The sequence below is a fragment of the Cryptotermes secundus genome, unplaced genomic scaffold (genome assembly GCF_002891405.2).
Source record: "Cryptotermes secundus unplaced genomic scaffold, Csec_1.0 scaffold1078, whole genome shotgun sequence".
NCBI lineage: Eukaryota > Metazoa > Arthropoda > Insecta > Blattodea > Kalotermitidae > Cryptotermes > Cryptotermes secundus.
The window spans coordinates 516,775-530,576 of record NW_019718282.1 but is presented as its reverse complement, the minus strand read 5'-3'; the positions used below and the strand labels follow the sequence as shown (position 1 = coordinate 530,576).

The 13,802-nt window shown below is 43.3% G+C and overlaps 1 protein-coding gene across 2 annotated transcripts in view; it reads left to right on the top strand.

Moving 5' to 3' along the window:
- Positions 1-3,137: 3,137 nt before the first annotated feature.
- LOC111875592 (b(0,+)-type amino acid transporter 1) overlaps positions 3,138-13,802 on the top strand; it is a 65,870-nt gene continuing 55,205 nt past the window's right edge. For both annotated transcript variants that reach the window (XM_023871955.2, XM_023871946.2), the window contains exon 1: positions 3,138-3,254. The gene's annotated coding sequence lies outside the window, so the exon portion shown is untranslated. The remainder of the gene's footprint in view (positions 3,255-13,802) is intronic.

Genomic DNA, 13,802 nt, shown 5'->3' with positions numbered 1-13,802 from the left:
GGGTTTACTCAGCCTCTAACAGAAATGAGTACCAGGATTTAATTAAATAATTTTCCTGGGGAGTGAAGCGCGGCCGGCGCTTAAGGCTGACAAACTTACCGCCATCTTTGAGCCGATTGTCAAGGTAATGTCGGACCCTTAACGTCTCACAACCCTATGGGCCTTCACGGCCTGGTACTGGGATAGCTTTACTTTACTTTTTTTTATATAGCAATGGAAGCGACTTCCGACGTTTCGCAGTAACTTCTACTCGGAATCATCTTCCACTGCATCAGAACCCAGAAGAAAATCGAAACCGTTTTCCAAACCATTTATTGGCTAAAGGAAACTAGAAAATAAGAAAGTCAGGAGCTATAAAATAAGTCTTTCCAGTTGCATAGAATATGAGGAGTAATACCATGGACTGAGTTGATGAGAAACTGACTGAATGGCTGATAAAATTAGGGTGTACCTAGCTTGTTTGGTACTGTTGTAGAACTTGACAATTCAGAACAACTTACAGAAGAGTTTATCTAGCTTGTTTGGTACGGTTGTAGAACCTGACAATTCAGAACAACTTACAGAAGAGTTTATCTAGCTTGTTTGGTACGGTTGTAGAACTTGACAATTCAGAACAACTTACAGAAGAGTTTATCTAGCTTGTTTGGTACGGTTGTAGAACCTGACAATTCAGAACAACTTACAGAGGAGTTTATCACTGATCCCGGTTATGTGTATTGGCTAATTCAGTTCAAGAACACATTTCCTTAATATCCATTTTAATATCGTGTTATTTCCCCATATTCCTGTCAGTAATGTGGAATTCCAGTGTCAAGTCGTGGATTATTAAATACTTTGAATCAAGTGGGCAGGTCATTTAGCGAGATTGATTATGTGGTGTCAGTTTCAAAGGACGGAAAAGAACGCTTCGCCCAACTACAACTATGAGAAACCTCGGTTTCCCCATCACGATTTTAACCGGGTACTTCCCGAAAACGACTCAGAAACGTTACTTTTGTACTAGCCGAAAATGCCTGATTTATGTTGCGTGGCACGAGTGCACCTTACCAACTTATAAAACGTTTATACTTTCAGGCGATCTGTCTTACAGCAGATGATCAGAACTGTATAGCTGGTGTGGATCAGAGTTTGATGTGGTCACCATCCTGATCTCACTGCAATGGCAGTGATATGTAACGCCTCCAATGGTGGATACACACTATGCGAACGTGAACAAACGAAGATGGGCGAACGCCTGAATTTGTACGATGTTAACGAAGGCGAACGAACGGCTCGTTCTCCTTCGGTCCGTTTCACTGGCAGAAAGGTACATCAGTATGCGCAGTGCGGACAGGAAATGTTAGCCGTTACGCTTCTCTGCGCATGCTTCCTTCTCATTCAGTAATTTCCTCCACTTTCTCTTTCTACTAAATGACGCCAATTTTCTATCATGGAGTCGTCAAACGATACTGCAGACCCTTTAATATCAGAATACAACGAATGAATAAGTTTATGGGACCTTACAAATTAATTGTATAAACTACACAAAAATTAGAATATACAAAACTATAATGTTGCCTGTGCTTCTGTATGGGTGTGAAACGTGGTCTCTGATATTAAGGGAGTAACATAGACTGAGGGTGTTTGAGAACAGGGTGCTGAGGAGAATATTTAGACCGAAGAGAGATGAAGTGACAGGAGGTTGGAGAAAACTGCATAATGAGGAGCTTCATAACTTGTACTCTTCTCCAAGTATAAATAGAATGATAAAGTCGAGGAGGATGAGGTGGGCAGGGCATGTAGCACGAATGGGGAGACGGGCATGTAGCACGAATGGGGAGACGAGGAATGCGTATAGGATATTGGTGGGAAAGCCAGAAGGAAAGAGACCACTGGGAAGACTAAGGCATATGCAGATGGACAATATTAAAATGTATATTAGAGAGATAGGATGGGATGGTATTGATTGGATTGATCTAGCTCGGATAGGGACCAGTGGAGGGCTCTTGTGAACACGGTAATTAACCTCGGGTTCCATAAAATGCTGGGAAATTCTTGAGTAGCAGCAGAATTGGCGGCTCCTCCAGAAGTGTTCAGCTCCATGAGTAAGTAAATTACATTTACGGAGACAGAAATCGACCAGCTGTTAGGTTACGGGTCATCGGAATCCAAGAAAAGATCGGAATCACTGTTGTCATTGTTCAAGCATGAACGACAAAAGACAGACGAAAATATTCTGGAGCTTATACAGAAGAAACAAATGTACATGCTAGCATCAAGCTTCGTCTGCATTCACAAAGGTGGGAACAATGCTGAATTTGTTAGAATGCTTCACGTTCCCTGCCGTGTTGACGAGTCGACGAACAGGGAAGAAGTGTTAGGGAGAGTTCGGACATGCGTGTTCTATTTCATTCGTATAGTACATATACATATACATCAAGCTTAAATATTTTCCATTCTAAACAGGTTAGTTCCAATTCGTCCTACCACTCGATGCTATATAGTCTGGAATACTAACAACGTCATACAATAAACCACACAAGAAAATCTTCCATACTGAATTTAATAAAAATCGCTACGTTTGTCCATACACTATTAGCATGAGTTGGGAAGTGGATGCACACACAACGTTACACAAACGCTCTCCTTCCTTTCAAGTAAAATCCACTGTTTCTAATCATGTAATAAACAAGAACAAAAAAAGAAACTCCGTGGTTTTAGTCCGCAAGCGAACTATACCGACCGAGAGACCGCCGCTTGTCAGCGAAGTTACTGCCAATCTGTGTTCTAGTGGTCAGGGTTCCTGGCTACAGATCCAGAGGTCCAGGTTCGATTCCCGGCGCTATCAGATTTTCTGAGAAGTAGTGGGTCTGGAACGGGGTCCACTCAGCCTCGTGACGATAACCGAGGAGCAATTTCAAGGAAGTAGCGGCTCCGGTCTAGAAAGCCGAAATTAACGGCCGTGGGCAGTCGTTGCCCTGACCACGCGACACCCTCTCTCCGCTAAGTTGGCACTTCTATTCATATCGGAGAAATAAAATCCTTTTCTGTCAGACAAACACAAAATATTCCATTTTACGTGCGTATGACGCCTGTATGAATCCGATGCTGATAAGCTACGTATCAGTGGTCGATGTAATAGCCTTGCCATCCCGCACTGCTGCTACACCAGAATGCTGGTCAGTATCTGTCAGCCTCTTGTGCTGGTGACATCACGGGTCATTATATAGTCAGCTCTGGGCTTGCCCAGACATGCCTACTAATTAGTATTTTCGGTAAGTACAAGTACTTAATTTTCTTAGCCAGCTGTTCAACAGCTTCTGTTCACCGCTTTCTGTGCGCCGAAATAGAGAGAGTTTTACATTTTATTTTTGGCTGTTCATGAGGTCACTGTCGTTATTAAAGGGCTGTACAGTCCATAAGCAAAATGGTCTGCTCACAGGAAGAGAATATATGGTTAAACGTAGTAAGACAAATAACATTTTGACACCATAACAATGCCAGCCGTTTTCAATTTCCGTGTACAATTTCTTCATTATTCCAGTCCATAGTCTCGCGGCTGGAGCTCAACATGTGGCTTCGGTTTTTGGGACTAGGCCGCTTCGAATGTTGGAGGTTTGTCCAACGTTTCGGCAAATCTTGTTGTTACCATTTTCAGGGTTGTGAGCCGGGATAGCGTAGTCGGTATAACGACTAGCTACGGGCTGGACGACCAAGGGGTCGGAGTTCGAGTCGCGGTAGGTTCAAGAATTTCTCTTCTCCACTTTGTCCAGACCGGCTCTGGGGTCCACCCAACCTCCTATCCAATGGGTACCGGGGGCTCTTTGCTCGGGCGTAAAGCGGCCGGGGCGTGAAGCTGATCACTCACCTCCAACTAGGGCCGAGGTCAAGAAAATTTGGATCTATCACCCACTGCCTCATACGCCTTCATGGTGTAGTGCTTCAGGGTTAAAGACGTAAGGACAGGTATGATAGCTGTGGTATGGCTCTCGCGTTACGCAGTGTGTCAGAGGTTACGCCGTGACTGGATGAACAGGGAAGGTCTATATAAAGGAAACTCCGTGGCCTGTAGTCCGCAAGTGAACTATACCGACCGAGTGACCGCCGCTTGTCAACGAAGTTAGTTGCGGAGTGAATGTAAATTCCAGGCATTTTTCGCCTCCGCACGTGATGGCGAGCGGTCAGGTTCACACTCCGGCCGCTTTGTCCCTGTGGAAAGACCGCCCTCCCGTATCCATTGCACAGGTGGCTGGCTGGGACCCAGAGACTGTCTGAACGTTGTGCACCTTCCAGAAATCTGATCCCGGTTCCTCGGTCGTTCAACTCGGGTGGCTTTATCCTAAACGTGCAGAACACAATGAGTAAGGTAAAGATAAAGCTATCCCTGTAACGGGCCGTGGAGGCCCATAGGGTTGTGAGACGTCGAGGCTGCCACATTTTCCAGGCCTCCTCTGTGGTCTAGTTGTCAGAGTTCCTGGCTACATATCCAGAGGTCCCGGGTTCGATTCCCGGCGCTACCACATTTTCTGGTAAGTCGTGGGTCTGGAACGGGGTCCTCACAGCCTCGTGAGGATAACTGAGGAGCTATTTCAAGGAAATAGTTTCTCCGGTCTAGAAAACCAACATTAACGGCCGTGGGGATCCGTTGCGCTGACCACGTGACACCCTCTATCCGTTAAAGTTTGGAGGGTCTATACGGTTAGTGAAAGGAGGTGACAAGAAAATATGTCAGTGACCACACAATTAATGAAAGAAAGAACAACACAGTTCTGCTAAGAGATGTTTCAGCGACCCGGGTTCAGGACACGAGGTGGTGGAAGACAGACGTGGCCTGGTCCCTGAAGCCGGGGCAACACGTTAATTTCTTACTAGCTGTGTCCAAGCACCTTCCCATGCAGCTCAGCAGAAAAGGCTTCGGGGCGTACGGAATTACTGAAGCGCATTCAGTGACCATCGAATTGAGCTAGTCCAGAAATATTTACACATATTCATAGATCAAAACAACTTATTTGAATTCTTAGCTTATTAAACAAAGTCTGCATATGTCATGCTGTCCTATGATCCCATGACTACTGACAACGATTCTGAAATGTGTTGAATTAAACGGGTACAATGTCAGAATTTGGCTGGAGGAACTGAGGTAAACTACGAAAGCAGTACCTGCCGAATAAGCAGCAGGTGTGCTGGCCAATGGACTGCGATGTTCGTTTAAAAGACTTCAATTCTGCTGCAAGATCGCGATAGGACCCCCCCCCCATATGCCATGGCCGCAGTCCTTAACAGTTCGCTTTATATATTCGTTTTATGGCATTACAAAGTACTGTAAATGACCTCTGTCGATGTTAGAATACCTCAAAATAACAAGGAGAATTTATATAATTCACAGCACGCAACGTTTCAAGACCCCAGTCTGCAATAGTCGTTCTTTTTCAGCTCTGTGACGTGTTATGGAAAGGCAATACTACAAATTTTTATTGGGGTAATAATTTTCGAAATGATGACGCGTTATTTTCCTCTGGCTGTTGACCCAAATCGACCTTTTGTCTGAGCATAGACAAGACCGCAGACTTACTGGGAATTACACACGGGAACATGACTTACAGTGACCTGAAGGTCACATCTATAATAACAGGGTCAAACCTCAAGTGAGTGTGGGACGGGAAGTGAAGTCTTGCAAGGCGGTAAGTTTCTTTTATTGCTAGTGGGGTGGGACTAAGTCCCTTGTACTGCGGCCACTTCTGGCCTATTGTACTAGCCCCACATGATAGGTGAGGCTGATTTTGGAGCAATTGGTGGAAACCGAATTACTCGGAGAAAACCTGCCCCAGCGCCTCTTTGTCCACCACAAATCGCACTTGACCAGACCCCGGAATCGAACCCGGGCCGCCGCGGTGGGAAGCCAGCGACTAACCGCTTGAGCTATGGTGCTGCCAGGCGGTAAGTTAGTAGCAAGAAAACTGTTTTGATTTGTCTCATTTTGTTCCGTCACACTACTAATTACAGAGTGGATAATTTTCGGTCCAGTGTGACATACAAGTTTACAACACTTCAGTCTTTTTCACTCTACATGTTTCGATTCAAAAGAATGATCCTCAGAGGCGCAGCGCTACGATCAGGAAACACTGTCACATAAGATGTTTTAACCATATGCACTTAAGCTATGAATAATTCTCACTATATACATTTTGTTATTATCCCAGTTGGTTTTGGTGTTTGCCTTAAGCATTCACGAAGACGCTTCTTGAAGAGTAGACTTACGTATGATGCTGTTTCTTTTAGGCGTATTTGTTGGGTATTGTGACTGGGATTTTCCACTGCACGCAATATGATATTCACTTTTCATACATTAGCCTCCCAATGTATTTAAAATTGTATTAAAATTTTCTTTTGCATGTAAAAAATTAGTTATTATGTTAAAATATCGTGAGCCGACATTGGGTCATGTTTTCCTCCTGATGGTGGAGAACATCATGGACATAGGGAAGCTACTATATGGAAAAGTGAACATCATATCGCGTGCAGTGGAAAATCCCAATCAGAATACCCAACAAATACGCTTAAAAGAAACAGCATCATACGTAAATCTACACTTCAAGAAGCGTCATCGTGAATGCTTAAGGCAAACACCAAAACCAACCGTGATAATAACAAAATTTATATAGTGAGCATTATTCATAGCTTAAGTGCATAATGTTAAAACATCTTATGTGACAGTGTTTCCTGATCGTAGCGCTGCGCCTCTGAGGATGATTCTTTTGAATAGAAACATGTAAGGTGAATAAAGACTTCCTACAAGAAATACTTAGCCCTCTGGCTGGCAGATCTGGTTCCTTCGTGAAGAATTCCGGCCATTTCATAGAACGGTTAAAGTCTGTTAATCTCCGTAGACAGGATATGCTCGCCAGTTTCGATGTTGTTAGTCTTTTCACCGACGTACCAGTCGACGAAGCCCTTCAGGTCATCAGAAGCAGGCTGAGTAACGATAACACGTTGGAAGAACGGTCTGTCCTGAAGGTGGAAGCCATCATGGAACTGCTGGATGTCTGCCTGAGGACCACCTACTTTCAAGGGAACGACGGATTCTACCAGCAGAAGGATGGCATGGCAATGGGTAGCTCCCTTTCTCCCGTTGTTAGCAACATCTACATGGAACATTTTGAACAACTGGCTATCGACTCAGCGCAGGACAAACCGTCGTTGTGGCTCCGATATGTGGACGACACATTTGTGATCTGGCCGCATGGTGCAGAGGGGATACAGAACTTCCTTACACACCTCAACANCACAGTGCGTCTATAGCATTCCCTGTCAATGTGGCTGAAGCTACATTGGTGAAACAGGCAGACCACTGGCTGTTCGAATCCGTGAACACAAGCACAATCTCAAGCAGGGTCTTCTAGAGAAATCCAGGTTGGCTCAGCATGCATATGAAGAAGGTCACAGGGTAAGCTGGGATGAAGCTAGGATCTTGGAGGTTGAAAGCAACAGCAGATACAGAAAATACAAAGAATCAGCTCATATGCCATGTTCATCCAATCCGATCAGCCAACCCAGTTTGGATATTTCTCCCATATGGATCCCCCTCATCAATGAAGAGGTTAACAAATCAAAAATATAATTTTATGAATATTAGTGGTTCCACTACTCCTGCAAGTTTTGTTCCGGGGATTAGTCTGATTCCCGGAAGTCGCCATGGTGGCACGATTCTTTATCCACGCAGATTAGGCATGCTTTATCCAGTTTTTACTTTCGTTTTTAACTGAATTCATGGAATATAACCCATACTTCTGTTTCTTTACATTGTTGACAAGTGCATGCTTGGCACAAATTTTCTATCATGTTTTTACTGTGATTTTATCCTTTCCTCCCACTGATGGAACCGGTTGTCGGTTGTTCATAGGTTGTTTTTCTACAGACCGGGGTTTGTCCAGTGATTGACACTAGCTTTTTCTAGGGGGCGCAATTGAGTAGGTTTATCCTACCTTATCCACCTGAAGACGGAGACAGATCCAGTCTCCGAAACGTCGTGGTTTTTTGTCTTTTACATACCAGACGGTGGGCGAAGTCTAAAATAAGCCAAAAGAACTAAAGACTGAAGTGTTGTAAACTTGTATGTCACACTGGACCGAAAATTATCCACTCTGTAAAAAAATTGTGTTTGCTTGTATTTGGTCCCATTCGAACATTCATGAATGGATACACTTCTGGGACGTATGCCATATAATTTTATAAATACTGTTTATTCGAAACTTTCTTGTCTACTCTAAGCTAGTGGTTCTCAATTTATGTAAGACCGCAACCCGATAAATTCTTCTTTATAACACGAGAGCCCCGGTATAATTGATGCCAAGGGTCCAGCGTTCAGAGATAAAACAGTGTTAAAACGTCACGTCAAAACGTGGACTCGTAAGAATTTTACGTGATTTTTCTGATTTGTTCTCCACCTGCGTAACGAACCAAAATACAAGAAAAGTACTGACACAAAATTTGTAGATCTATTTAGGAACATGTTACCATACATAGTTCACGTGAGATCACAGCTATTCACTAGTTGTGAGGCAAAAATATTTCGAGAAAATTCCATGTTATTTGCAGTTTTCCTGAAAGAAACGCTGACGGAAGTTGCAAAAGTTCAGAGGTCCCTGTTTAATGGCGCCAGGGATGTTTCGGAAGTTCATCATGTTGCTACTTTGGAATCATAAGTAACAGACCGTGGTGAACCTCGTGACACGATTATTGGTCAGACGAAGTCTACTGTCAGGAAGACTTTCGGGATGTGGCAACTAAGAGAAATTCAGCATTTTCATTAAATAACGAATTCCTTGCAACAGCATGTAATATCTACCAGTAAATTTTCTCATTTAACTATTCGAAGGGCAGTGGTTAACTGCATGCACCTCCTATTTCAACATTAAGAAACTTGGTAAGTTGTTCCAATAGAACGTCTTTTTTTTTCTTTCCTTGGCACTACAGCCCCAGTGGGCCTAGGCCTACCTACATGAACTTCTCCGTTCACTTCGGTTTTCTAGATCTTAGACATTCGGTAGGACTCCTTGGGCGGGTGATCAGCTCGTCGCAAGGCCCCTACCTGTACACAAACACAGAAAAACGCACACAAACATCCATGCTCCGAGTGGGATTCGAACCCACGATCCCGCCTTCCGAGCGAGGGAAGACAGTGCACGCCTTAGACCGCTCGGCTACCGTGACCGTCTATAGAACGTCTTTACATGTTCTAAATGAATCTCAGAAGGGACAAAGATTATTTCTAGAAACAGTTTTAACCGATTTGTATATAGATGCTTATATTATGAATGGATATTCAGTAGAGTTCTATCTTCTGGAATAAAGCGCCGTGTAGTCCCTTGAAAGTCAACAGACTTTTCAGAGGAACATGTTCAAGGTGGAATAATAAGCCAAGCAAGAAACCGACGTGAAAGAAGGTGGTTAGCAAAACTCCGACTTTCAACGGACTACATGGTGTTATATGTCAGTAGATAAGACTCTTCATAACCATCATTGTGAGAACCTCAGATCCTACATACGGCTATTCAGTATGTTTCCTGTGAGGTAGGAACCCAGTTCCAAAGGATTAACATAAGCGCAAAATCTCACAATTTTGTTTTCAATTCAGTTTATAACAGGTCTGCCTTAGCATTATGGCTAAGAAATTCCAGGGCCTGAGAAATACTACTGGCTTCTCGTCTAAGGTGAAACGATTTTGGAAACTGGTGTTCGTGAATTAATCATAACCATTCATAATAGCTGACTTTATTTCACTTGCTCTCAGTTTCTAACATCGATGTTATGTTGACTGTATTTTTCCAACTAGACCAACCTTACAGAAATGGGCACACCAAGGACAGAGTCTGTAATGAAGCACATGTCAAAAGAAGAACTTCAGATGAAGGGAAAAGAACAACTGAAGCAGGTTGAAACTATGAATTTAGAGTGTAGTTTAGGTGCAGTAATAAGAATATTGTGACATGTCTGACCGCTGCTGGGTAACGGGAACTGGAACGAATTACCACGAAGACAGACCCATGATAAACGGTCGGTTGCCAAGTTACGCAAGAATGAAAACGAGGTTACGCAACAGTAAGGAAAGCGGTGTTTCTCAGTGTCGTGCCCAGTAGAGCCGAAGTGAAGGTTGAAGGCGAAATGTCAACCCCAAGGGAAATGCAAGCAGGGGGTGCCACAAGGTTCTGTCCTTTCCCCTACTCTTTTCAATTTATACATAAATGATGCCCCCCAAACACATGGTGTTCACCGGCCCTCTTTGCGGACGACATCTGTCTGTATGCGACAGATCGCAAGGACGGTTTTATTGTTAGAAAACTCCAGCACGGTCTCAGCTCAATGGAGACCTGGTGTGAGCGCTGGAATATTAAAATTAATGAAGATAAGACTCAGGGGGTTCTACTTCTATCATGGTCGTCAACCGCCTGAGCCTTGTCTCACTCTAAATGAACGAAATATTCCATTTGTAAATAGTGCAAAATCCCGTACGTATATGATTACATAACAAAATTATGCAGGAAACAAGCAGAAGTCATACAAAATCATGATAATGAGAATGTTCGCAACATCGGACAAGGCGAAGCCCGCCACAGAAAGTACAAGAGGCTTAAACTTGGCGGCGGTCACGCATACGACCGTTCAAGTGACTAGACTGCCGAGGTAACGAATACTGGTAGAAATAGGGCATCATCTGCTGTACTGAGCCTGGACTGACAGAGGCCTTGTATATATTGCACACAGAAATAGGAATTAAGATTAAATTTGTAAATATATGTAAATACTGACAGTGGACTTACTAATACGGACTACGACTGACAAATGACAGACCCGACCTCTCGCGCCCCAAATGGACAGGACAGTAACTTTCATATAAGGAAAAAAGGAAAAAAATCTAGTCATGAGCCCCAGCCAGGGCTCGACACCAAGACAGACAGACTGACTGACCGTCAGGGGCAATGTGACTTTGACTTTGACTAAGGAGTCAGTTGGAATATAGCAGCAGTCGCGGACAGAAGACCCGAACGCGTGGTTAGAACATTTTATAGTGCGCGATAACTGAGAAGTCAGCCAGTGAAGACTTGTTGTGTGACTTCAAGATTTTGTGTGTGCTGTAGCACAGTTATATTGGGAGTGTGTAATTCACAGAGACTTGTAGAGCTCCTGCGTTATAAATACGTGAAGACTACTGAGGATAGAGTGAACAGCTTATTGTGTAGGGTTTGTACATTGTGTAAACCCGCAACAGTGTTATAATTAAGTGTAGCTACGACTTGTAGGTTGTTTAATAAACCAATTAACAATCTGAAGGGCGTCTTCAGTAGCAAAACACGTTATAATATTGTATTTCCTTTCTCTATGGCTCTATGGCCCTTTGGACCTTGGCCGCTTTTCAGTTTCTTGAACCGCGTCTGCGGTCTAGTGGTCAGAGTTCCTGACTACAGATCCAGAGGTCCGGGTTCGATTCCCGGCGCTACCAGATTTTCTGAGAAGTAGTGGGTCTGGAACGGGGTCCACTCAGCCTCGTGAGGACAACTGAGGAGCTATTTTAAAGAAATGGTGGCTCCGGTCTAGAAAACGGAGATTAACGGCCGTGAGGATTCGTTGCGCTGACCCCGCGACACCCTCTATCCGCTAAAGTTGGCACTAACTTCGCCGACAAGCGGCGGTCGTTCGGTCGGTATAGTTCTCTTGCGGACGAAAACCACGGAGTTAGTTAATCCTAAACACAGTCGGTAGGACTTCTTGGACGGGGGATGAGCCCGTAGCAAGGCCGCTACCTACACATAACAACACAAACAGAATAAAGGCACACAGACATCCATGCCCCGAGTGGGATTCGAATTCATGATCCCAGTGTTTGAGTGGGCGAAGACGGTATGGGGCAAAGAAACCGCCCGACGATGAAAAATGTTTAGTAAGATTATAGTCATGGGGGCACTACAGGAAGGGAACAGCAGAAGCACAGCTGTACTGGATAACACTTTTCTCAGTCACTTGGGCAACTGAAACATTAACAGACGCATTTCTGCAATAAGTGGCTACTACTGATGTAATTAAATGACCGAGCAGCGACATTGCACTTCCCCTGTGGTTGCGGATGTAGCAACTCCCGGGCTGCTATATGTACGTGACATGGCGGCGCAACAAGAGAATTATAAAAAGAAATATTGAATACGGTAGAAAAATAATGAAATAAATGGGGCAGACGACTACTGTAAGAACAAAAATATAATTTGGAAAAGGAAGGAGACTGAAAAGGTAAGAAAACTGTGTTATGAAGAGGAAAGTAATAAAAATGGAGAAGAAAATAAATTTCGCGGGTCTAATTATGCATAAAAGCGGGTTAGTGGAATAATAGACAAGAGAGACGAACCCGACAAAGAGAAATCTAGGCTATGACCGCTACTGACACACGTTTTAGCTAAAGTGCTCCAATTTTGAGCTGATAACGCTAGAAAATGGAGGCCAAGTTCTCTATGGAGTCGAAGTCTAAGGGGATACATGAGGCGGGAAAGAAATCGGCTGCATAATTCAGGCTAGATAATGTAGGGATTACTAATGAGCAGTGAATGGCTTCCCACAGAAGTAACTGGGTAGGGACTGCAGCAGATCCTGGGTGATGATAAGGGTTCATGTCCTTCCAGCCACACAAAAAGAAACCGTGAGGGCTTTGTGTGCTCTATGACGCATCCGCATAGTTGACCACATTTTCTTCCATATGACTATCAACACCGGCGTGTACCTTGGCATATTCCGAGAATTTGTGAATCAGCTGGCTGACTTGGATCTGCCACTTGCTTATTTTCGACAAGACAGAACCACGTACTGCATATCTAAGTGGACTTCGGAATAAATCCAAAGTATGACTGCAGATAGGATTATCTCGAAAGGACTTCGCCCCCCCTCCCCGATCTCCGGACATGACTCCCCGCTGTGTGCTGAAAGACATGGTGTTTAGAAACAAACCTCACACTGTTGACGAACTGAAAAGAAAACAATTACCAACAAAATCGCTGCAATCCCGCCTGCAGCATTCGTGAATTCTGAGCATTGTGTCAGCCTGTGTCCACATGCAGAGGGAAACCATTTTCATCACCTTCTATAACACAATTACCTCCTCCACATCTACCAAGTATTTATTATTCAAGTTTCGTTTTCATCGGCAAATTATTGTGTGATTTATAATTATTAGGGCCCGGATTTTTATGACCTAAAAACTATAAATATATGCATGCACTTATGACCCAAAATTATGTCAAATATGACCTAAAAAGTGTAAAATATGACCTTAAATATTAAATGGGACATAAAATTTCACAATTTTAATTACAACTTTTACTAGAATTTAAGAATAAAGATGATGAATATATGATAGTAGGTCCTACTTACCAAATTAGCCCTATTGTGTCTCTGAAGGAAAGAAAACTGATGGAATTTCGACATTTCATACAGGATTAAACCATTCATTGTTTTCTTTTTAATACTGATATTTGCGTTCATATTTTAGACAAACACTGGTGCTCATGGTATGAACACTAACTTAACTGTTATCTAAAAACACCATTTAAAAGAACACAAGCTATTCATGTCTCAATTTTCACTGAGTTATTCACGTCTCAATTTTCACTGTTACAATTGCAATTTATAACTACATGCATTTTCAAATTTTCAAATTTGAAAGATCGCCGATTATCACTAAGGATAGTTTTGTATTTGGAAAAACTTCGTTCCACATCACATGATGTGACAGGAGCATATTTGAAGAATGTCAAGTCGTTTGGTGACAGTTCTGTATCATCTTC